A 22,271-nucleotide genomic window follows, 5' to 3' on the forward strand; every position below is an offset into this window, starting at 1 on the left:
GCCTTGCCTCTGGAGTGGTCCTTAGGTAGTCGAGCACGCATCCTACTTGGCAGAAATTCCATATGGATTAATGTGAGTTGTGGGTGGGGTACAATGAATTTCTCAGTAAAGGAATAAAATAACATGCCAGGGTTTGTCCCTCATTTAAGATACTCTTTCTGGCTAATTTTTTCTTTCTTGCAATTGGATTACAGCCAGATCCACTTTTATTTTTCAAAACCCAGAGACATCACGACTTGACAGGATGGTCTTCCTTGTTAGTCATCAGAGGCCTCAATTAACTATAGATTCTGCCACAATCAAAAGGAAAGTTGGCAGTCTTTAATTAAAGCCAAAACTTCACTTAAACATTTTCTCTTGCAGAGATACAGGTGTAACAAGAAAGGGTATTCCAGTTATAGTTTCAGAATCCACTGCTTATAAAGTATCATTTCCTTGTGTATAGCGACTCATTCGCTTAGGGTTCTACCATAGCAGCTGCTTCACATTTTGAAATGGAAGCAAAAGGAATTTCTAAAACAAGCAGATGTGGTGTGATAGGACTACCCGGTGGGGTCTGAGGTCCTAAATATTGTTCTTGACTATACTGTGGATCTGACGGTTTTGTAGGAACATCCTGGCTCCCACGTTTAGCATCTGTTTCCAGATTAAATTGGGTTAGAGTAAGTGTCTAGGGCAGTCCCTGTAAGGCAAAATATTTTTTTAAAATTTTTAAATGTAGTTTGAAAAGTGTAGAAGAAGGAAGGACAGTCCCATACCATATGTTTTGGTGGTGATAGGCAAGGTCTTCTCTGCAGCTTCTGAAGTTCTGGGTGGCCTGAGTCTGTGGTCTGTGTGTCTGAGTGAATGGACCTAATTTTCTATCCCCTGGGGTGGCTCTGACTCAACCCAATCAGGAGAATACTTTGGTAATCCATCTAAAGGGAGAAAAACACAGCTTCTCCCACCCTAAACTTTCCAACTCAGACAGGGGAATGACGAGCCTTGAATCCAGATGTGTTGCCCACAGTGTTAGCCAGATGTTAAGAACCAGCTGTCTCATAGACTCATTTGTCTCCTTCAATTTTTGTCCAAATGTGTGCCAACACCAGGATCCAGAAGAAAGTTTTATTGCAATCTCCCTTCTTCTCATAACTTCTCTGTAAATGCTGGCAGCACTAAAAAGGCGATAGGAATGGGAGTAGGAGTGGCAAGTCATAGCACCAAGACACTTAAAAACCGAGACAGAAGGATGCTGATCACCTCTGATCTACCACATGACACCTTACAGGAGTGAAAAAAATGGGGAAGTCTTGACTCCACTGAGCTTTACCACAGTCAGCAGCTGTTTGGGACATGTAATCTCAATCTCAAGGTTTCTGAAACAGAATCATCTAGAAGTGTGTGCTAAAAAAACATATTCTAGATTCCTGCCTTTCGTATATGGAATTTGGGGCCAGGAAATATGAATTTGTTAAAAGTTCCTGATATGATTCTTAAGCACTCCAAAGTTTGAGGACTTCTGCATATTTGAGAGTATAGGCACTGTGCTCCAGCTACCGTGAAGATCCACTTAACTGGTTAACCATAATAAAGTCATGTTTATTTAAGTCATAAAATACCCCCCAAGTTACTATCCCAGTGGGCTCTCCATTGTACCACATTTTACCCCAAATTCTAGTTGCTAACTCTCATTCACATTATTCCTGATGCCTGCCTAGCCTTCTTACCTGGTTTCCTGTCTCTTCTTAGTTTCAGGAACATAAAACTCTCAAAATGCCAGAGCTCGAAGGGATCAACTCTCCCAACAAATAGATACTGAGAATCTAGCATTGTTTTAAGGAGCTCCAATCTGAGGAGCCAGAGCCATATCAGTCCAGAGGCAACACCATCTAAAGCAAGCACCAGATACATTGCCCTCTTTTTGCCATTTTTCTGTTTGTGACTAGTTCTCTATGAGAATAGGTTCTGTGTATTATCATCATTATAATCCCACGCATTTAGCACATGCCTGCACATTGCAAGCTTATGACAAAAATCTGTTTAATATAGGAAAGAAGGAAGGAAATAATTTTCTTAAACAATTCATGTGGACCTGAGCTACCACTAATAGCCTTTATGCAGGCGAGACTGTTGGTGTTCATCAGTAACTGGCACCATCAATAAACTGCATTAATTTTCTTGTGGGCACCAAACCACACTTTCAAGTCTCTTTTGCGGTAGATGTGGTTGGTCATGCAACTGAGTTCGAACCAAAGAAAAGTGAGCAGAATTGAAAGGTACCACTTCATGTCTTGGGCCATGAAGACCTCCTAAACTGGATGCTTATTCTATTTCCCCATCCGCCAACTAAATGGAGTTGACTAAGGCCCTAGAGGAAAGTGGATCAACAAGACTATAGAGCCTTCATTCTCTGACTATGTGGAACTAAAGCCCCCTGGCCTTCACTGGATTATATGTGGGCCAGAAAGAAGCTTCTATGTTCTGCATTCATGACAACTTTGCATTGTTTGTTACATCATCTAGCCTATTCAACTAGTTATGCTTGGAAAGAGTCATGTTCTCATAGTTTTTGCCATTTGCTATGATGTTGCATTAGCCGGATATCATTGAAATCATGTTTCTCTCAGTCTTAAGTTTCCTAGTTCCAGAGAGTCTGCACTTACCAGATCTATGGTCACCAGCCAAAGAGTCAATATCTCTGTGTTTTCCAAAGTGGTGAATAATACAAGAAAGGATCTACACCAAAGAGAAGAAGGTAATATGTTCAGCCAATTTTCATCATTACTAAAGTGACCCAATCATGAGGGCCAACTTCACAGGCCATATGCTTAGTTTATGGTTCTGCTGTTGCCATCTTGAAATACTTAATACTTTCTTACCACTTCATTTTGCACTGGGCTCCACAAACAATGCAGCCAGTCCTGCCCACCATAATTAAAGGAATAAAAGAGTTGCCCATTGGCTTGTCTTTGTCTTCTACCCCCTGGGCAACAGGCTGCAAGACTTTTTGAACTATGGGAGTATGAGTTCAAAGACTACACCTGATCAGTAGTTGCCCATGCCACAACTTCATCTCACATTTCACATGGATGTTTTCCTAAACTCTGATCTTTCTTACTCTTTGGAAGATACCTTGATGGTGAGGGTGGCAACATATTCCAGTGTAATTCCCCAGCAAGGAAATGGAAGCCTTCTTTTATAGAAACTAGCAAGAAGCCACGCAACCATTTTGAGAGCTTTCTGGCTCTGGCTTTGCTTTGATGCAACATCCCCCACCCTCATCTTAATGTTTGAATCATCTTCTGTTGTTGTCATGCTCCTGGTTTCAGATTCCTGGTGTAGAGACTACCCGAATTTTTCTTTACCAATTTGCAACCTCGATTACCTGCAACTTCAGATGTTTTAGATTCTCCTCTCAGTGCCATTGTGCTTGTCCATCTTTACATGGCTCCTCATGGACATTCCACTGATCCTTCTAACTTGCTTTCCATTCAGGTCCTGGAATTTGCCTTGCAGTTCTAGTTTGCCTGTTAGTTCTTGGCTAGGTTCTTCACGGTGTGGTGGTGTCGTTGTTTACACAAGTCAGACTTCAAATTTTGCCATCATTATCAGAGGTATTCTTTTTTTTATGTATTTATATATTTTTGTTTATTAAGAGTTTAGCTATTTATTGAACATGTTATAAAACAAGTTTAGTCAAAAAGACCAAAGCCCGTGTCCTCATCAGACTCCTCAGATTCTTCTTTCTTTGCTTCCACTTCCCTCTCCTCAGCTGAGACAGCAGTGGTGGAAGGGGCAGGACCTCCTTCCTGTGCAGTGCGGACTGCTGGAGCAATCTAGCAGCCCCTGCATTGCAAAGGAGGCTGCCCATACTGGCCAGGGCTTTTGCAAAGAAGCCAGGCCAAAAGTACTCAACAGTTACAGCAGCTGCTTTAATGAGGGTATTGAATTTATCCTCCGTGATGGTCACCTCATTGTCTTGCAGAATGAGGACCCAGTAGATGCAGACAATCTTGGGTGAAAGTGTGACCGGAGCCGCCGGTCCACAGTACTGCTTGCGAGATGAAGTAGCACGGTAGCAGGCAGCTCAAGACTCACATTCACCACATTGCGGTTGGAATGCCTCACTCCAATGTGGCCTTAGCTTTCTCAGAAGGACCAAGTACCTTGGCAGCAGCTGAGGGAAGGGACTCTTCCCATTTTAATGAGGTCCTAATCAATGTTTAACAACTAGCTGTTTAGGGGAAAGGGGAAGAAAAAGCCCCATTTGGCTACCTTATTTTTTTCACCAAAATTGCTTATTGATATTTCTGTCTCCAGTCTTTCCCCTTTCTAATCTTGTCTCTGTATCACTTTCTAAAATGCGATGTCATCATGTTATAACCTAGGTTAAAATCCTTTAATAATATCTCACTACTTGGAGGAAAAAGTCACACATGGTCTTTTGTGACCTTGGTTCAATTTACTTCTTCATCTTCATCTGTCAGCCTTCTATCTCTTATTCTGTGCTCTAGTTAAGCTTGAAATTCCCCCACAATGTAGTAGGGTTTTTGTTTTTTGCTTTTTGCTTTTGCCTCTGAACCTTTGCATATGGTATTCCTCTGCCCAGAATGTTCTCTTCCTGCTTTTTTTTTTCACATTGCTTATTCCTATTCGTTGTCAGAAGGTCATTTAGATACTACCTCCCCCTATAACTGTTTCCAATATCCTCCAGGATGGTTTTATTTGTTTATCCTCTATTCTCATAGTACCTTGCTATCTATACTAATAAAGACACTTGTATCTATCAGGGTCTCAGCAGGAAACAGACAGCATACTCCAACTGGACAATTTGAGGAGAGTTTAATAAAACAAAGGAATTGTCGGGATTTAGGGGAACCAACAATTCCTTTGGTTCAGTACCATCCTCGTACTAGTAGCATCAGAAGGTACTATTTCCACCCTAAGCTTGATGAAGAAAAGAGAAGTAGTTAATACAAGCCAAAAAGAATGCCTGAGCCTTATGAAGGCTGTGGCCCTTTGTAGAAGATCCACAGCAACTCTGCAATGAGGGAACCTGGGAAATACATACTCAGCCTCACACTCCTCATGTCCTCCAGTCTACTGCCAATGACTTCAATGAACTGAATCCAACCAGAAGCGAAAGGATAAATGGAGACTGATGTAATTCATAATATATGTAATCTGTAAAGGTCAGTCTCCTAGCTCCTACATCATAGAATAGGATTGAGAAAAGTGGAGTGTGAATCTAGAAAGACAAACACAAGGTAACCAGCACAAACTGATGCCCATTTATTGAATACCTATTTTATTTGACAAATGGTATTCCTGGTTCATAGAAGTGCTCTATATTATATGTAAAGTTGTGTCCATTTTACAAGTGAGAAAACTGAGGTTTGGCTAGCGAGGCTACCTAAGAGGTGGCATAGTACAGATTCAAATCTATTTCTATCTGGGTCTGAAGGCTGAGCTCTTGCCACTTTCCATACTGCCATTACTGGTGTGGTGTTTTTCCTTATCCCCTAGTCCATAGTCTACTTGAGTACAAGGTTAACATTTCATTTATCTTTATATCACTCGTGCCTTGTGCAGTGGCTAGCCCATAGTAGATAGAGTAGGTGATAGATATCTGTGGAATTGATTAACAAAAATAACTGAAGGAATCGGTATTTTAATTTATATAAGTGGGGATTGGGTAATTGGAGTCTGTCAGGGGATGTTAATGGATTATATCTGGCGCTAAAGCACTTCTTTGTAACTGTCCTTTATAAACAATTGCCCTTCTCTTCATATTAAAGAGAGAATAAAAGTTTATCTGGTCTCTTAACCATAATGGAGTGTAACAAAAGCTGACAATAAGTGGGTTTTCTGTATGCTGATCATCTTCCATCTTCCCCCTGACTTGGCTAAGAGCTGAGGGTAACAAACAATGGAGCTTGTTTTCCCCAGTTCTTCCTCTATGACTTTTCTTCGAGTTGCCATGTCTCTTTCTAATGGTTCATTTCTCTTTCCCTTTCACTTAACTTGGCTTTTATATGTCTGTCCATCACTGGCTCTCTAACTATCAGCTAGGCTAGCCTGACTCTTTTAGAACTTTCAAAGGAAGCTGCCTGCTCTGAATGTATGATGCTAAAGAATGGGTTTTGGTAAGTCCTTAAGAATGGTTGTTTATGTTATTTCAAAGGTTGCCAAGTAATAAATAGTTGTTTGAAAGTGAAGGGTAAATTGATATTTCACCACCCTGTTCTCTGCCGCTCCTGTGACGGCTCAAATCATAAAACATCATGTTTTGACCTTCATAGGAAGATTTCACCAACTTGGGGTTACTGAGTGGGCAGAGACATTCACTTTCCTACTCAGTACCCTGGACACTACCCAATCCTAGCCCAGTTGAAACTCCACTGTTCGAACCTTTGAAACTCTGAAACTGATTGAAGCTTCTGAGCCAACAAAAGAGGCAAAGGGCCTTTGTGCTTCAGCAAGGAAATGTTCCAGTTCTTTTGCAGTTTCCTAATAAAGGCTGGCCCAGGAGCCCTGGCGTCCCTGGAACACAGAGGGAGTTGTAGGGAATAAAGGCAACTTGACTCTTTGGGGTCATTTCTCTCTTCCCAGGGACTTTTATGGATAATCTTCCAGTCATTGAGAGGTTTGGTACTCATTCAGATCTCATAGCTTTGGATTTGGATGAGAATTTTTTTAAAAAGAGCTATCTAGTATATTGCTGAATTGCCTCAGATATTCCAGTGTATAAACTCTGATGCTTACCTTGTCTCGTTTTCCACATCCTCATCCAGCTTCACCCATTTAGGTCACCTGACCAGCCTTGTAGTGATTTCAGTTTGCTATCCCAAATTTAGTTTGTAATTTATAGTGCTATGAAGATGTAAATTATTTACTAGTGTTGTTATTGTTGGATCAAGTTATTAACTCTAATGCCATGTAATGCCTTTAGTAAGCTGAGTGAGGAGATAAGAATCTTCTCTCCTGACACAATTTTAGAAAATGTGATATTTTTAAAAGCCAGAGACCCAAATTCAAAATTTCATTTTAATGTATTGTGTTATATATCTGTGTATGGAAACTGAGGTAAATAAATAGCAGACCTGAAAGAAGCTTGAGAATTTCATCCCCCAATCCTCAATTTTATAAATTAGCTATTTGGTAGGCAGAGCAATTATTGGACATAATTTGCTGTGTAAGATGATAGCTATGTCCTACTGGTCATCCACCATAAATCTTCAAATTTGCAGAACCAATGAGGTTAATTATGGCATAGCATCTGAGTCTACAATGAAATAATACAATGTGAAAGATGGTTCTGATACCATTTTGAGGCATCTGGCCTTAATCAGACTCCAATTTTAGAACCAATCCTACCTAAAGTTTTCTATAATTTATTACATCAGAAGATTCAAAGAGTTATTTTTATACAGAGAAAATTGGACTCAAGTAAAAGTTATTTTCATCACTCCATCTAATTACAAAGCTGAGCACAGAACTATGACTATTCAAACATGTTGCAGATATAATAAAGAGAGTGAATAGCAATGAAAGCTGGTCTTGAATAGCTGCCAGGATAAGCAAAGATGGGGGAAATGACTCTCATGATTGGAGGGGAAATTAAGGAAACAATAATTTCTTTTCAAAATGTTCACATACCATTTATCAGGTATTTTAAGGGTTTTGGGGTAGCTATGATTTTTATTATTCCTTAGTTGCATGTAGCTTATTCCAGCAATGAAATGTGATTTTATTATAACTGACTTCAAGGAATATGGTCTACCACTGAGAAAAAGGAAAGAGAAGACTTATGACTGGGCCAGGGAATGTGAATTCAGACAAACATACATAGAGTCTAGATTTAAGCTGTAGTTTATATCTCTTTGGGTAATTCTTTCTTTCCTTTGGGTTAGCACAAAACTACATCAGCACTGAGGAGGAAATCATTAGCTTTGAGGAGAGAAAATTTAGGCAAAAACAACACCCTGAAAATTTAGCATGACTTGGGAGAGCTCATGAGTCAGTCAACTATTTTGAGTTCTTATAAAAAGAAAAGAACTTTCTTTGGTCCAGATGAAAACTTTAACTTCTTCTCAACCTTTAATTACTCCTGGGAAGACTAAAGAAATTTTAGCTTATCTAGTTTCCTCCTAATACATTTCTGCTGAGAGACAGTCTGCATACAAGTCAGAGAAACCTGAAATTAAATCTAAACCATGTAGCTTATGGCCGTGTGACACTGAGTAAATCACAATCTGTCTAGAACCTGAGTTTCTCATCCATAAAACAGGGTAAATAATGGCACTTTTTAGCGTTGGTGTGAGGGGTAAAGGAAAAGAGATAAACCTCAACAAATAGTAGTTCTTAATTTCTGATGAACACATTATTGCGTAAGTCTCAATACTATTAGTATATTTCCATTTTCTCTGGAAGTGAATGAAAGGAAGCTATTTTTTGATTCACTTAGTTATTTTACTGCACAGAAATGAAACAACTTATAAAAAAAGGTATCTCTACCTAAGATGGTAGTTTACACTAGTCCAAGGTGTCTTACTGCTCAGATAATGGAACAGATAGGAAAGAGGTTGTAGTAAATAATTTTCATGCTCCCATGAGCTGGAGCTTATTGTGCTTGTAGTCTGGCAAATTCCCAGGATTTCAGAGACAGGCTTATACAAATATAGCATTATGAAAACATAAATGTCTGAGTGGGGGGTGAAATGCATCACTCCATCAGCATGTGCACTTTTATTTTGTTTTAGGTTCTCATTATTGAGCACCTACTATGTGTTCATCACTACTTTAGGTGCTTTATACGTGCCATTTTATTTAACCCTTGGCATTACTCTATGAAGCAGATAATATCCTCATTGTGAAGTTGAGGAAACTAACACTCAGAGATATTTACTTGTATTTATGAGCAATGTCTGCATTATAAACTAGAGGTGGGAAGACTAGTTAGGATGCTTTGCAGTCATCCACTTGAGAGAAATTGTCGGTCTGTGACAATAGAAAGTGAATCTCTTGGAAAGATTCTACAATGTTATTGCTTTTGCCCAAAATTACACATTATGGAAATCAATTAATTAAGTTAAACAGCAACTATATGTACAAACATGTTTCTATGACTCTTCTATATTATATAATTTGTCTTTAATAAATGTGATTTATAAATAAATTAAGTGCACTTGAGTTCAGAGATGATGCCCAAATTCTCATCTAGTCTGTATTTTTAAAGACATTTACAAAGGGAGATTGAGAAACTTTCCTTGTGAAATGTTCAGCAATCCTGGCCGCCAGAACCTCCTTTGGATAACTGACAATAAACGAAGTTGTTTCTTATTGAACATTAAGTCAGCCTTGAATGGTTCACTATTATCTCAATAATTTCCTCTTATTAAGAAGCTACCAAATGAAAATGCCAATATAATTTTGCTTTATCCATTAATAGCTGTTTTTTATAACACCTTTCCTTTCTCAATGAATTGCACCTACATATAGCTGTAATATAAAGGAATATCTTTAAAATCTATTTTTATGAACTCCATTTTGAATAAATGCAAGAATAATCTTTAGCCAGAGTGAGCAGTTACATGTTTGGTGACAAAAAACATTTCTTCCTCTAAAGAAGCTGAAGCTGAAAACCTGAATTATATTATCTGAAAGTCCTTCAGAATAAAAATACTAATTATATTAGCACGGGGTTTCTGAACCTCAGCACTATTTGGACCAGATAATTCTTTGTTGTGGGAGGCTGTCCTGTGCAAAGTAGATGTTAAGCATCATCTTTGGCCTTTACCTACTATATTCTTAAATTGACAACTGTTGCATCCCAAATTATGGCAATCAAAATGATCTCCAGACATTGCCAAATGCTTGCTGAGGAGGCAAAATTGTCTCCAACTGAGAACTATAGTCCTGGTGGTAAATATTAGTTACTCCACTTTCAGTCATAGATCAAATGATTTTGTTTTTCCACATAGGCAATAAGAATAAGTATCAATAGAGTGGTTAGCATTTTATTATTAGAAATAAATTTATCCTTTTTAAAAATAGCAATATATTTCCATTGCAGAGAAAAATATAAATAGAGTTAAAACTATCAGAAAAGAATATATAATCACCCCTATTGCCATGTTCTACAGATAACCGGCATGATTATTTATGTATTTTTATCATACTCTTAAAAATGAGAATATATTGTATGTATTAATCAGTAACCTGGTTATTTACAAATTAATAATATATGACTAGTAATTTTCCACTTATAGAATGATTTTAAATAGAATGACATTCCATTCTACGGCTTTACCATTGGTAAGTCACCCATTAATTTAATATAGTTAAACTCTATGTGTTAAGCCATGTGCTAGGTGCTATGTATAAAACGGTAAAGAAGACAGAGGGGCAAGAAACTATCCTCATGAAGGTGGAGAGACTAACAACACCCATAAACAATGTAAGAGAGAGAGGAAATAGCCTAACACCCTCTAGGAAGACAGGTCTTCATGACCAGGAGAGGTGAATCAAGACAGATGAGAGCACAAAAGTCTTCATTTTAGTGAAGTAACTAGTGCTGAAGACAAGCCATTGTCCTATGGATCCGTGTTTCCCTCTATGCACTTATCACTGTGCTGCTTAATAAGTGACAGAATAATTAAAATTTTTATATGAAATTGAATATCCCAGTCATTCTTACCCTGTGATATAGTTTCTGCTCTGTGTCCACACCCAATTCTCACCTTGAATTGTAGTCTCTATAATCCCCACATGTCAAGGGGATTACCAGGTAGAGGTAATTGAATCCTGGGGGCAGTTTCCCCCATGCTCTTCTCATGATAATGAATGAATCTCATGAGATCTGATGGTTTTATAAGTGTCTGGCTTTTTCCCTGCTTGCACTCATTCCTTCTCCTGCCGTCCTGTGAAGAGGTGCCTTCCGCCATGATCGTTAAGTTTCCTGAGGCCTCTCCAGCCATACGGAACTGTGAGTCAATTAACAGCTCTTTCCTTTGTAAATTACCCAGTCTTTAGAGCAGCTTGAGAACGGACGAATACACCCTGCTTTGGTCACCTTTCTGCTGCTTTTCCTCTCTCCTCCATGCCCTTGAATGTGCAGACAAATGTTTGATGTATTACAACTGTGTTCTCTCAACAGGTCTGGATATATACAGAGTGAGCCTCTGCCCCTGTTGGAAACAATGATTTAAAAAAAAAAAATTCGTTGAACTCACATTGAGAGCTTGTACTCTAGACTACCAGTCTTTTTGTTTTATTCATAGTGTTTCCTCCAAGTGTAACAACAACTGTATCACCTAATAATTAGGGTTAATTAACTTCTTTTCTTGCCAACTGGTCCCTCAGTAGAAGGAGCCTCGGAAGAAGGAGGTCAATGGGACTCTTGCCTGTCCCTCTTGCCTACTTGTCTGCAGTACTCAGAGTTGTGGGAATGGTAAGCAAAATTCCCCTGAGTAGATCACTAGGAGTGATGGGAAGCAGGGTTATTCCTTTCTCGTTCCTTGGTTCCTTGGCCCATGGATTTTACCAATTGTGGATACAGCACTGTATAATTGTCTTTTATTTAGAGTGTATACTAGATTCTCAGGGACAGCATCTCATCTTCACTGGGCACCATTTATAAGCTGGCATTTTAACAAACAGTTCCACCACTCTTTCAGTTCTGCAGCTCCTGCATGGTATAGTATGAGATATGACCAGTAGATCTCATTGTCATATACCCATCGCTGTACCTCCTTTGCTTTAAAATGGGCCCTTTGGTCTGTGCAGTGTTATGTGATCAGTGGATCAAACATTCTGTAAGCCTGCAGAGAGTGATGCTGGATGAGAGCCTATAGGCAAAGAAAGACAGACTTGTACCAAGAATAAAAGTTGATTCTCATCAATGTGAAGTCATCATTTTCATTCAACATTGTGCTAGCCAGTGCAATATGTCAAAAAAAGAAAGAAAGAAGAAAGCCATTTGGATTGGAATGGAAGAAATAAACTATGTGCAGATGAAATGTTTATGCAGAAGGTTCAAAAGAATCTACAAAAACCTGTCAGAACCAATAAGTGACTTTAGAAAGGCCATAGAATGTGTAATATAAACTTATACCTTATGTCATTTATATAGCAATGGGAACAAAATACATTTACAAATTAAGTAGAAAAAAATAATAAAATTGACAAACAGCATCACTTTGGTGCATTTCTTTTTCCTTGCTTTAACATGAATATGAGACCCCCATAACATCCTACATTGTTTGAGATAAGCATGCCTATTGTTACCTTGTTCCATGTGATAATTCAAATTCTTCTTCCACTGTTTTTTATTTCAACTATTCATACAGCCTTCTGACATCAATTTGCATTTAGTTGGCTTCAATGCTTCACTTATTTTTAATCTTAATTAGTAAGCACAAATAAAAGTGACATAACTTGGACTTCACACAATCATAATCACAAGTACAAATACATAAACTTTGGCACTGAAATCTTGTGGTGGTACTCAGATGTACTTTACCACCAAAATAATCAATATGTTTATATTAATTCATTTTGAAAGATTTTCAGAAAAATGTAAAAAATTCACAGAGAGACTCTGCATAAAAATGTATCTGTGGACAGGGGCACATAGATTCCAGTTTTGAGAAACACTAGTAAATACCACTAATTTGAAAATAAACCTATATAACCTGATAATATTTCTTGTTTTGTGTTCTATTCATTAGCATTAGAAACTCTTTTATGGTTAGTGAGAGTTTGTTTCTTATTTCCTGACGGATAGTAGGCACTTATCCAATACTTAGTGATATGGTCTTGGCTCTGTATCCCCATCCAAATCTCATCTTGTAGTTCCCATAATTCCCAGGTGTTGTGGGAGGGACCCAGTGGGAGATAACTGAATCATGGAGGCAGGTCTTTCCCGTGCTATTCTCATGATAGTGAATTAGTCTCACAAGATCTGATGGTTTTAAAAAACAAGAGTTTCTCTGCACAAGCTCTTTTTGCCTGCTGTCATCCACTTAAGATGTGCCTTGCTCCTCCTTGCCTTCCGCCATGATTGTGAGGCCTCCCCAGCCATATGGAACTATAAGTCCACATGGCTGGACTTTTTTTGTAAATTGCCCAGTCTCAGGTATGGTCTTTATCAGCAGCATGAAAATGGACTAATACACTTATGCATCAAACGATGCCCAAACTCCTCTTCAGTCGATAGAATGCCTTTGACCTACATAAAATGTTAAGCTTCAAGATTCGTCTTTTGATTGTAAAAATGGGGACATTTTATATATGCTGTATAATCAAAAATAGATGTTCAAATTATTACCTGAATGCTAAGCATTAAATGGTTTTATATACAGCACGAGAACATGAATTTTATCTCATTTGATCCTACCACAGCTCCATGCAGAAGGTTTTGTTGTTAACCTCACTTTTAGTGCTTAGAAAAGTATGAAAGCACTGAGGTTTGGAGAGGGTAGGCAACTTGTCTAACATCACCCAGCTACTAAGCAGCAGAGTTGAGGTTTGAAGTCAGCCAGATTGGCTCTGAGCCGGAACCCTACACTCCCATGTCTAAACTCAGAGAATCCTGGAAGCATCTTGGATATATTTCCCTCCTAAGTTCTACAATTTGCCCTCCAGCTGATTAAGTTTCTCGGAATGCCTATTACATAAACATAAGAGAGGAAACCTCATTTTTGGTCATGAAGGTCCATAAGGAAATTAGCTCTCAATGGTTGTTTAACTAGGTTTATTTGTACTCTGGAGTTTTGTGCTTCCATTTCTTTTTAATGATTTGATGTGGGCAGCTGTAGTGTGCTATTAATGTGCTAGGAGCACTAATGTACTTATGTGAGGAGACTGACATTTTATGATAAAGAAAGAGATGATTCTGATTCCCTTTGATAATCAAAACTTACCACTTCCCTTTAAAATACACAAGCAGAGGAACTGCTTCTCCTTCATTTTCTACATTAACCCAGATGGAGCCAGAAGAGATTCACGAGCCATCTGGATTTAATTAGGCAGTATACTATGTGAATATGCTGGTAGCAGCATTGCTGTGGGGAATTAGCTTTAATGGAGAGAACCTTAGATTTGGAATCAGTAATTCTGGTTTCTCGCTGGCCTCTGTCACTAACTAACCTCTCACTTAATGTTTTTATTTTATCAAAAGAATGTCTTCTCTGCTCCCTCACTGGGTTTACTTTGGAGATCAGATAATGAATCATTTGGAAATGATTCAAAAAGCACACACCACTGCAGAATGCAAAAGATTCATTTACTATTACTACAGTACCGCAGAATTTAAACCATGCTTTGTTTGTTTTTAACCACTTTTACAATTATATGATAATTAACCCTCTTTCTCATTTGTGACAACTGATTGAACCAAAGATGAGGAGCAGGGCATTTTGGAGCTCTAATTTTGAGGTCCAGTCTCTGTATCTCTTTGCTCAGCCATGAGCTCTCTGTCATGCAATTAAAGTTTGCTTTTATTTTCAAACCTCTTCTCCTCTTACTTCCCTCGGGTTTCAAAAGTTGAAATATCCAGGCATGATTCTTCAGGCTTTGCAGGAAGTTAAAGAAGTATTATTGATTCCACATTGGGCTGTGGATTGCAAAACCATTCAAATGAGAGAAAAATAATTTATAGAGCTTGTAATTAGCCAGCTGTGGCTGAGGGGAACCAGATTCTATTAGAGGAAACATCAGCTGGATTAAACAATAGCTGTGTGCAATTCCCATTCTGTTCCCAGCTTGTAAGTATAGTGACTCTGCACAGAGTTTACTCATTGAAAGATATTTGTGGCCATCCTCATTTTATGGCCAAATATTTGGAAATTTGGGACATGAAGCATGTTCCTGAGAAAAATATCAGCTGTTTATTAGGCAGCTCATAGTCAGAAGAGCAAAACTATGCTATATATTCACTTATATCAGACTCTCAGAACCAGTTTTGCTCCTTTGGAAAGTCAGAAAGATAGACAAAAAACAAAACAAACAAAAGACAACAACAGAAAAACCCAGCACATGGGCACTGAAAACCTAGAACCATCAAGAATTTTATTTTATTATATTTTATTTTATTTTAAGTTTCTTTTTGTCATTTTGCCAAACTCACTGCTCCAGGAGTCTTAGTCTGATTGAGGATCTGGAAAACACATTTTCGTTCATTTTCTTCCCTAGCATCAAACTTTGTTTTCATAGTTTTTAAATTGCTTTGTAAGCTATTTTAAAATGTCATTATACAGATAATGTAATCTCTCTGTAGAAAAATTTTATACCTATTAACAAACAAAAATGAAATAAAATGAAAACAATTAACGTGAACAACACCTGAGGTTAGTCATCATCTTTGTTGAACTTACTTCATTAGCTCAGTGAAGAAGTAATCAGACTGGGCATGGTGCCTCACGCCTGCATTTTGGGAGGCTGAGGTGGGTGGGTCACCTGAGGTCAGGAGTGCGAGATCAGCCTGACCAACATGGCAAACTCTGTCTTTACTAAACCTATAAAAATTAGCCGGATGCAGTGGCAAGAGCCTATAATCCCAGCTACTTGGGTGGCTGAGACAGGAGAATAGCTTGAACCCAGGAAGCAGAGGTTGCAGTGAGCCAAGATTGTGCCAATGCACTCTAGCCTGGGTGACGGAGTTAGACTCTGTCAAAAAAAGAAAGAAAGAAAGAAAAAGAAGCAATCAGATAAATGATGTGACAATCCTTTGAAAGGTTCTTATTGAAAACTGACTAGTAAATGCTAATCCCAAGTAAGATCTTACTGTATGCCAGACAATGTTCTGATCACTGTATAGGTTTATTCCCAACAATCCTTAGTAGGTTCTCTCATCCCTATTACAGAGGTAACAAATGCAAGGCACAGAGATGTTTAATAACTCACATAGGGTCTCACAGTAAGGAGTAGAGCCTGGATTCAAGCCCAGTAGTCCAACTCCAGAACCTGTATCCTAAATCAGGAGTCAGCAAATTATAGCTAATTTGCCAAATCAGGTCCTACCATCTATTTTTTGCAAATAAAATTTTATTAAGAAACACGCACATCAATTATAAACTTAAAACTCAGGGAAAAACTTGGTGATTATATGTAGGTATATCCATGGTCTTCTAATTCTTTCTGATTTTTTTAAGAAAGGAAAGAGAAGATAATATCTAAGAATAAAGCATTTTTAAACTTCCTTAATATTCTAGACAACTACCACTCAAAGGATTTGTAAGAAAAATGTGTTGTATGTTATCTCAAGGACAACAGAACATGAGTTCATTAAACATTTTGCATCAACTAGGAAGGACTTAACTCTCAGAGAGATTTTTATAACTCTGTCTTTGGTTAGCACAGCTAGCTGTTGCAAAGGAGAAAAAGTAATATCTTTTCCTCACTCATCACAAGGTTCATTGCTGACACCCTTATAACAAAAGGCAGATTAGTAAGAGAAAAGCATAATAAACTTATTTTTTAAAAGTTTTGTGACATAGAACCTTAGGAAATAAGATCCAAAAATAGAGGGAAAATTGTATTTTTATAATTAGGTTTGATGAAGGATGAACAGTCATGAAGTACAATTGGACAAAAAGGGGGTGTGGCCTATTGATAGCCATACATATCAAGTCCTGTTTATTCAGATTCTTCCTGGCCTCTCTACGTAGCATTCCTTCTTTCTGGACATAGGACAGGACACCTGCCACATGAGGGTCTTCAAAAAAGAGGAAGTAGGAGAAGGTCAGAGACTTTCTACAGTTTTCTCACTTTCCTTTAGCTTAAAATACTCAGTACGCCAAGGTACCATATTTTGGGGGAGCACTTCCTGCACCCCATCACTGCATTATTGATGTAGCTCAAGACTTAATTAAAACACTGACTTATGCCTTAATGCTAAGTGGAACTCTAGAAATGCTACTACTAAGTTTGAGATCCTGGTTTGGAATTTAAAAACTGTGTGACGTAAACAATTTTTTAAAATCTTGATACCAGTTATCCTTGAAAAACAAAAGCAAAACCCTAAAGGCCAGCAATTAATGAAGATAACATCAACAGGTGTATATTAAGGCCTTCTTTGAGTGCTACAAAACAGATGTTAGGAAGATAAAGTCTCTATGTTTGAAGAGCATAGAACCTTTCTATAATAAAGCTCATTTATTTTCTTCACGCACAGGGTTACTGGCCAGGATATATGCATTGTTTAAAGCACACCCTTCCAAGTTACCCCATTCTCTGGTGACTCTGAGTCTATTTTACAACTGTGTTAATTATACATAACTGATAGCATAAGAACTGATAACAAAAGCATTCTTGCCTATAGATATGTAAGTATTCTGTCCAGTAGAAGTTCAAAGATGCCCTTTCATTCTTCATCAAACCTCAACATTAGCAGCCACTTTTGTGTCAATTTGCAAATTCAATTTCTAATTTAGATCATGTCTTTTCTTTGGATTCTCTTTTGAACTGGTTGTGACATCTTACTGGTTCCCTCATTTATTTAATGAGTTAAATCAAATATTTGACATGTTTATTTTATATTTATATGTAAGTCATTATTTTACATTTTTTTAAAAAATGATCCTTTAACATGAGCGTAGACTCTATAGTCAACCAGGCATGGATCCCAGTCCTAATTTGGCTATGTACCAGCTGTGTGACATTAAGCAAAATACTTAAATTCTCTATTAATAATACCTGCCTCATTGGATTGCTGTGGGAATTATGTTGCACTTTACTTTTATCCTGAAATACAGAAGCACTCAATAAATATTAAGGTGGTATTTTTTGTTTCTTTTTTATTTTTTAAAAGAATCATCAGAGTTAATGTATGGAGCAGTTAATGTGTCACAGCAATAAAATGAATCCATTCAATCAACACATGACTTCTTTTTAAATACCTCTAAAGTTGCTGCCTTAAGGCTTTAACTCAACTACCTAAATAGGTCAAAATGTTTCCCAAAGCTGTATAAATGAAATAGGCTTATGACTTTCAAATTCTAGTTAGGCATATTTAATATGCAAAAGTTAATCAATGAGTAATCTTTGCAATCATATTTATACAGGAAGATACCCATAACCGTCAATTTTATGCATTTTCTCTCGAAGTTAGTTTTCCTGAACTTCTTCCTCTAAAATGTAATTCTCATCTAGTGCATATTAACTATGTTTTTTTCTAGCAGATTAAGAACCCAGGCTGTCCCCCAAAGATTAGTAATTCTTAGCCTTAATTCTAGCTCAAATCATTAATATAATTAATTCCTCCTGCATTTATACTTCTCCTTTTATATTTAGAAATATTGAAACAAGTCCCCTTTTATGGAAACTGGAATAAATCATTAAATACTTTTTTTAAGTGATGAAGAATCAACTGACAAAACTGACCATATTTCTATGTGGTATTACATGTTATTTATGTAAGCAGCCATTCATTCCAATTTGAAGTCTCTTTCAGAATCCTTCAGAGATTAGGAAGCTCTGAATTTTAGGAGATTTAATACCAATCTTCTTAACTTCTGGAACAAAATTATTATGCTGGCCCCACTTCAAACACCCGACTAATCTAGTGCAATCTACATTTACAGGCAAGTAATATTTCCTAAAAGGGAAACATGAGAGTCTCTGTATGCCCTGTGTAAAAATAACTTGAGGATATGTATATAATATCCTTCTTGAGAATTAACAACATATTCTATTACTGATGATTCTGAGAAGACTTATAATTTTTTTAAGCCTGTTTAACTTTATTTAATCCAGTGTACACCAAATCCGAGGCCTCATTTCACAAGGTGCTCCTCTTTGCCATCTTTGTCCAGCCACGTTTGCCTTCTTTTTCATTCCCTTGTGTGTGATACCACAGGGCCCACATAAATGCTGTTCCCACTTAGATTCATGGCGGATCTTAGCTATGCTGCACAATAGAATCCCATTCTATTGTGAATGGGATTTTGTTGAAGCACCCCAGGTGACTCATGTTCGGTCATTGTTAAGAACACTGTCCTGGGCTCTAAACTTGGTGAAGGCAGGGTTTGGTTTTGCTCACCATTACTATTCATATAGTAAATACTCAATGAAAAACATTCATCAAATAAAAGAAAGAATGAATAAATAAGTATCAAACAGCATTCCTTGGGAAACACTGCTTTAGGGAAACATTTGCCAAGGAACCATATGGCTTCAGATATAGATAGATAGATAGATAGATAGATAGATAGATAGATAGATAGATAGTAGGTGAAGAGAGATGGTCCAAAGTTAGCTTTTCATGAAGAGCTTAACCTTTCTGGACTTCTTCCTGCTGCATTAGTTTTAGACTAAACTAATCAGATGTTAGCTCAGAGTCTGGGACAAAGCATGATCCTGGTGGTACTCTGGGGCCAACGACTCTTATCACAGCTGACCTTGCGTATTTTCTGGAGCCACAGTTGATCTAATTGTTTTTAAGGGCTTCTGAAGCACTGAGATTCACATGATGAGCTCCCCAAGTTTGTCCTCTGTCTACATTCAAACTTCTTTTCAGGGCCAGCTGAAATTATACCACCACTGTAAATGCTTTTCTTTGTTCATTGCATCTCACAATACAGTACTCTCTAGCTCCTCTGAACAACCACTGCTCTTACATGCTCCTCAAAACAAAGCAGTGGTTCTGAATACCCATGGTATAGACTCTGGAGTGAGACTGTCTGAGTTTAAATCCTCTCTGTACCATTTCTAGCTGTCTAACCCTATGCAAGTCACTCAACCTTTTCACACTTTGGTTCCTTCATCTGCAAAATTAGGATAATATAAAATATTTCTTCCTTATAGAATTGCAAGGCTTAAATAGAATATTGTATGTAAAGCATTTGCCACCATGCTTGGTACACAGTAAATATCCAATTATGAGTAGCCATTATTATTTTTCTCTTTTGATACTTGTGATTTTTTTATCCTGTTTGCTAGGTTTCATAGGTTCATATCTTAATGTTGTTTCATGGATTATAAGCTCATTGAAAGCAGAATCTTAATATTATGTTGGCATAATTAGTTTTTGAAACATAACCTGGCTATTAAAGATGACTCTTTGGCAGGGAATATATTTGGATTAGACTTCTCTTCTAACTCTCACATCCCTAAATCGATAGAACTTCTAGTACGTGAAAAAGAGTTATTTAGGCTTTACAACCATCATGGACTCAAGACAGAGGCTCACACTGGCCTCTAAATCCCTATACCAAGAGGACTATTGGCCCACTAAAGAATACTTCTAACTAAGACTTCTGTTTCAGGTATACAAAATAGGTATCACCAAAGGTCTGCACTACCTGAGACATCCCAGTACCTAGAGAAGTCGATGAGGTATTAGGGAACATTTAAGATTCCCAAAAAATTAGCACCTAAGAGAAGCCCATTCAACTTTCGTTTCACCACCCACCATGTTTATTTCTCTGCCCAGCTTTACAGAAGAACTTGTCCTAAAAGAGGGCATGGGGCAGTGGTCGATTAAAATCACCCAAGGAACATTTTGAGCATCCAAATAATTGCTCAGGTTTTATCCATGTTCAACTAAATTAGAATCTTGAGAGATGAGGTTGGACATCAGTATCTTACAAAATAACCTCAGGTGAATGTAATGTGCAGCGAGGTTTGACAAACACCAACATAGGAGGAGATGCTCCACTGAACAAGAATCGACAGGCGGTGAACCAATATCCTGAGCAGGACATTTAACTAAGAACCATAGAGGATACAAAAACAACCACAACTTGTCTTTGTTCTTAAGGAGTTTTCAACTTCGTATTGGAGAGACTTCTACCCAGGAAAAGATAAATAGCCGAAAGTCTGCAACATGTGATACCTGAGTGAGTAAAACTAAAAGCTGCAGAAATTTAAAGGTGAGAAGTCAATGAAGGCTGGAATGTCCAAGGGTTCCATGGCAGAAGAGGGAGGTAACTGAATATTTAGAAGGATCAGAAGTCAATAAACGCTGTTTTTACTTCTTCACATCAACTTGGGGACATGTTTTCAGGAGTATAGGGGGCTGCTTGAGACATTCATATGCTTGTGACCTGAATTTTCAAGACTCTGCAAAAGCTTTCTGAATGCAATTTGTTGTTTATGCAAAGTTTCAATTCTCAAAAGAGCTCTTACAGGTACTGCTATTATTTTCCACTTAAGAAACTGACACTTAGAAAGTTAAGTGACACCTTTAAACATGCTGTGTCTGCAAGTGCACAGTGGACTTGAGAAAACAAGCAGGCAACCTCTGAGGAACAGACATTCAGGCCAGTAGTCAACATTTCTCAGAAAAGTCAGTGCTTCCTTTTGCCATTTTTTGTCTCTTCCTAGATCATGGAGAAAGGATGAACTTCTCCATAAGTATCTGGACAAAGTTCTAGTAGCCTAATCCCCAGTCCAGCAGCCTACAACCTCCTTTGCACAAAACACTGAAATCAATTCTTGAATATTTATGTGTTCCTCTTGGTGAGATACTGGAATCTCATCTCTGGACATTTTGACACAGTTTCTTCCCTATTGGCACTAAGAGTTTTACACAGAAAAACCAAAAAGGCATCTGAATTAATGTGCATTTTGTCTCCTTTCAAGAGTATAATTTTTTTTTACCCAAGGAATTTTAGGTATTTAGACTTTCACTTCTGAAAATCACACCTTTGTTACACTTGTCAAAAGAAACTCGTTAACTTTCCCCAGTGGAAAAGTTTGAGGCATCACATGCTTATTTGAAGTCAAAATTTTATTCTAACAGAGGACACTGGATACCATATGCTGGTTGGCTTGAGATTCTTTTTTGAGGGATCTGACTGAACATTGACCCCAATTACTTGCATTTTTGTGCTTCAGTGCTGCTGTTTCAGAACAAAAAGCAATAACTAAACCCTACAGAGAAGGCTTTATAAACTTTCCCAGTGAGTCCACAACTCATTTCTCTTTTGTTCATGGTCATTGAATTGATTTTTCCTTGTTGCTTGTACATGTTGTTCAATGATAGTGAATTGCCAAAATCAGATGACAATCAACTGTTAGAGAACTCTATGGAACTTGAGGGCAAAACACAAATTTTTAAGCCTTCTCCATTTTCACATCTCAGCCTTTGGCTTTCTTATTAGGAGAGCTGGTCACCGTTTTTAGGTTGCTCTATCAGGTTGTTTTGATTTTGCCATTTCTGAGAATGTATCAGTTGCCACCATTAAGAGTAATATGTAAATTGGCTCTATATTCTATTTTAGGGTACCTCTAAAACATAAATGGAATAATTGTTTTCTTCAGAGATCCTTTGGAATTGCTCTTAA

General features: G+C 37.7%; 1 pseudogene; it reads right to left on the reverse strand.

The window, feature by feature from the left end:
* Window positions 1-3,674: 3,674 nt before the first annotated feature.
* LOC115900311 lies at window positions 3,675-5,964 on the reverse strand (annotated as a pseudogene).
* Window positions 5,965-22,271: the final 16,307 nt, after the last annotated feature.

The sequence above is a fragment of the Rhinopithecus roxellana genome, chromosome 11, assembly GCF_007565055.1.
Source record: "Rhinopithecus roxellana isolate Shanxi Qingling chromosome 11, ASM756505v1, whole genome shotgun sequence".
NCBI lineage: Eukaryota > Metazoa > Chordata > Mammalia > Primates > Cercopithecidae > Rhinopithecus > Rhinopithecus roxellana.